Below are 5,196 nucleotides of genomic sequence, written 5' to 3' on the forward strand. Positions count from 1 at the left end.
AATGGAAACCAACTTACCAACTTTGTGCCGATTAATGTACTGGCATACATGGTTAAACCTTCCACATCCCCCCCCCCCCAAATTGCTGCGCGGCCATAACAGTGTTTATTTTAGTTTTTGCCCTTGTACCTTGAATCTATCAAATGTGTGCAGTGAGTGAGACATTGGACATTTATTCTTTTATTTCACATGGGACACTAAAGTCTTGTTTGAATTTCATGAATGATTACAACTTGTTACTAGAAAGCATTGATAATAACAAGGAAAAATAAGATTGGTATGTACTGCGATGTTTATAGCGTTGCAGTTAATTGAAATAGAATGTGTTGAATTTGTCCTCAAATTGTTATTGTTATTGATCTTGTATTTATGCAGACACTCTCAGCTTAGTGGTTTCATTCCAAATCTCGGGATTAATGCACAGTCTTTCATAAAGGTTACAAAGACAAATACAGAAAATAGGGGCCTAATTCATCATTGTTCATGTAAGGGTAAAAGAAAAACGTTTAGAATAGCAAAACATTTTTTTGGAAGATTCAACCTAAAAAAAAGTGACACTTTTTTACTATCTTAAAGGAGAGGAGGGGGATTTCAGGAGGATAGTCCCCAACGCACACACACACACACACACACACACACACACACACACACACACACACACACACACACACACACAAAACAAGATATATTGTTATGGGAATCTTGAACTTATGAGATATATGTAGAACGTCGCTTAAATTAGTAAGGAATGATTCATACTTGATACAATTATTTTGCTTGATAATTTTGATTTGAAAATTTTGCCGGTAATAGCATAATTATTATATTTGTCTATCTCGGAGATCCTGAATTCCAATTGCGGGATAGTAGTACAACAAAGGAGTTGTATTAGCGATCACCAATTGACTGTTATCATTTTTTAAGTCACCATCAACTTAAAATGTATTCAATTTGCCTGTCCAACTATCCGTCCGTCCATCACACTTCAGTTTCAGTTTGGAAATGCTTTGACCAAATGATTCTATTTTTGGTTTGTACAGCTTAATATTATGTTACAGGTCAATTTTGTGATTTATGCTGGTGGAATAACATCTCAGACGGGTATGTGTCATAAGAAATTAGGAATGTTCTTACAATTATTAGGGCCATATCTATCTTGCCTTACCATACGCCAGGTTGTAATCCCATGAAGTCCAGCATCTGTTAACGTTAAAAAAATGATTATAAGATGATGAACTCGGAACAAAGTCCGACCAAATGCAATAATCTTTTCAAGTATCTACTTGTATGCAAATTAAATGAAAATCAGCATACCCCCCGACTGAATCTTCGTAAAAGAGAATTTAACAAACATTCTACATTAAACCGTTAGTTTTCCAGTTTGAATAGTTTTACACACGTCATTTTGAGGGCCCTTTATAGCTTGCTATTCGTTGTGAGCCAAGGATCCGTGTTAAAGATCCGTATTTTGACCTGTAATAGTTTATTTTTACCTAGTGTGACTTGGATGAGAGAATTGTCTCAGCGACACTCATACCACATCTTCTTATATCTAGTGTAATTATCTAATGAACTCCGAAATTAAGATAAAAAGAAGATTCGTTTGTGGTAAATACCATATCTTTAAGTTATTAGAGGGTTTCTAATCAGAAAATAAGCATAATACAATCATGAAAGAAGTTTTGTATTTGTATATAATATTTTTAAACGATTCATAACAAATAAATGTATAAAAAACATAAATAAATGTATTTTGTAAACGAATAGAAATATGCTATGAAATTCAATGAAAGCATTTTAAAATGTGTATACTAAAGGGAATCAATTCAGGGGAGATCATAAACACATCGGTTTATCGGACTTGTTTAAATTGGAACAAAGTGCAAAGGGTTATCACTCTTCATCTTGGTGATAAAGATCCAGTTTAAGTCAAATAAGTACTATACACCACTTCATAAGTATGTCGTGGCCTGCAACCAATGAATTCCGGTACCTTGTTTAGGACTGAGACAAATTCAATATTACGAGGTTGAACTTGGTTGTGTCTGCTCAACTTGTTACCAACATCCGATCTAAGCGATGGTGTAACACTTTAACATATGAACACACTGTAATCATCAGTTCGGAATAGCTCAACTAGCAGTTTTATACAGAAAATAATGGAATCGCTTACACAAAATAATTAAGGCAGTAGACAACAAAACCAATAAGCACCGGTATACCGAGTGCTTGCAGTTAATGAAATATATTTCAAATCCACCTTCGACTTATGAATTAATCATGTTCTACAAGATAAAAAATATTAATTGATTGATTGATTAACGTCTATTGGTAAATATTTCATGCATATTCAGGACGAGAATAATTAAACAATTAATATGATAGATAGGTCTTGTAATAGAGACCATCAGAGATGATGGTCTGGGAAATTGGGACTGCCACTGCTAAATGAGGGTTTGTTCGATAGGAACAGAACTTAGCCTTGCAACAGGCCACCTACGGACCCATCAAAGAGGTGTTGCAATGATTCCTAACGTGGAAAGAGATCAAAATATTATTCATTTGAAATAAAACGGATTTAGTGTGAGGTCGTCATTATCAGGCTAAAAAATCAAGTTTTTGCAAGCCTAAAGATCAATAATAAGTATTGAGATGTTATTGGTTCATGGGTACTTATAAACTAATGTATAGCATTATACTAAAGAAATGTTTTAAATAATTAGAATTCAAAATCAATATAAGTACACACATACAGATAAACAAATTGTGATATAATTTACTTTGTTCAATTAATAACAATTCAGAATAAGTATATTCCAATGATGAATTAGTGCAAATGAATCGTAATGAACATTACTTGCTCTATAAATAACATTGCCGTACAAAAAAAATGTTATATTTCTTTTTTAATATTTTTCTATACGAACAGCCGAAATGCCCAACCCCATCTTTGTAGCTATAGAAGAAATTCTTAAAAGTTTAGTCAATTAGTGGTATCGAATTCACTCATTGAATAATTCATTAGTTATATATAGATTAAATTCATTGAAATCTTAAACACGTGTGTATTGCATAAACAAAAAAAAAGAACTTTATTATTCAACGGACATACTCTCTGCAATAATAAATGAAATGGGTTGTCAAGAAGTCGAATGACGCCCTTGTAACGTATGCCAATTTTTGGTTAACTGACTGTTTGTATTTCTTAAATTTTTCATAAATTTTATATTGTTGCCATTAGCAATTTATCATCAATTTGACGTTATATTTGTAATGAATATTAGTTTTCGTACATGTTATAAATGAGCATCTTACTGTCTGTACATTTCTATGAATGTCATTTGTTGAAAGCTACCGCATAAATGTTTTTATTTGTATAGAGTGTGATGGGGCTTATTCATTCATTATAACATAAAGTTATACGTGTTTCTCGTTTCTCGTTTTTTTTTTTTTTGAATTTTATATAGATTAGACCGTTGGTTTTCCCGTTTGAATGGTTTTACACTAGTAATTTTGGGGCCCTTTATAGCTTCGGTGTGAGCCAAGGCTCCGTGTTGAAGGTCGTACATAGACCTATAATGGTTTACTTTTTTTAAATTGTTATTTGGATGGAGGGTTGTCTCATTGGCACGCACACCACATCTTTCTATATCTAGTAAGTAGTGTAAAAACTACTCTTGAAAAAAACAATACAGTGCTGGTGAAAATTCATGAACGTTTCTAGAAATAAGGAAATTGATGATAAACAATTGAAATAAATAACAGAAACACATTAAAAGGTTACTCGTTTGTGTTACTTGCATTTGTTTTTGAATAGACCACTAGGAGTGAGTTCTTTCTGTCGACGACTTGATCACTTTCATATATAGGTCATTAGTCTAATTGCCAAAAGATAAGATAGTTGGTAAGATACATTTGTTACAAAGTGTGGTACTGATCTAATATATATTGGGTCAATATATTCAATACAGGTTTCGAGTATCCCTTTTATTCCATATGTATTTAAAAACTTTATCAAAACTGTTTCGAATAAGCACATCGACATCGACATGCAAAGATTTGAAAGTGTAGTTTTTGCATTTCATTGTAATTCAGCGCTACCACCATCGCACTTCGGCGTAGCTATTCACAAGATAGCGTCACTATGCCACCATTTAACTTCTGCGTAATCAAAAACTCAATTCAGCGTCAAATCATCGCACTCCTTTGCGGTTTGGAGTACTATCGCGGTTCAGAGTCCTACATATATAAGTCTAAAGATTTGACTAACTGATTAATATGAGATGGTAATACACGAAGATGATGTTATAAAATTATGTTGACAAATATTTCGACTTATCAAATAACCTTTTTAATGTCAATATTTTTATTTTTTTAATTGTTTTTGTAAAATAGCTCAATAATCCAGGTACGTTTTGGTCTATTGATTGCTATTAGTAGTTCGATAGAGGGATTCCCCTATTATTTTACACTAATTATGCATACGTGAAAAATATTGAAGAATTACTGAACTTGAAGATAATAATAGTGGCAGAACATTTAAGAAGATAGCGATGATAATGAGAATTTCTCTACAAGAAAGTACACATAAACCTGTTGTATAGTAAAACTTAACTATGCAGGTGAACATAATATTCAACCAGTCCTTTATTTTCAATTTGAAGTTTCGTATTACATGTATTACTTTAACTTTACAGATATTAAAGAATGGACGGAAAAAGATCAAATCTTCAACTTATAGCACTTTTGACTGGTCCTTCAATTAATGCCTGTCGATTGAACTTCGAATCTCGAATTCTTAACGGAAAGAAATTGCAAGACTTTCTTAATGACAGGAATAACAAACACCCATTATTTCACCAACGTTTTCCTGAGATACCCTGCTGCTTGTGTATTGGGCCATGTTCGATAGCAGCAAACGGGAAAAAGGGTTGTCTAAACGATATTCAGTTTGAACTACTTTTTGACGACACTAATCCACCTACCCCTAATCATGAATTAAAGAGAGGACAAACCGTTAAACGGTATTGTATCTGCAAAATAACAGCAAACCAAACAACAAAGGTGTCTTCGCTTGATATTACATTAATAAATATCATTAACCATCATTGTAAATCATCAGTTGCATTAAACAAATATTGGCTTCACGAAATGAAGGAAATACGAAATTATCTTTTTCACCATTCATCAGACACC

The sequence above is a fragment of the Mytilus edulis genome, chromosome 7 (assembly GCF_963676685.1).
Source record: "Mytilus edulis chromosome 7, xbMytEdul2.2, whole genome shotgun sequence".
Lineage (NCBI taxonomy): Eukaryota > Metazoa > Mollusca > Bivalvia > Mytilida > Mytilidae > Mytilus > Mytilus edulis.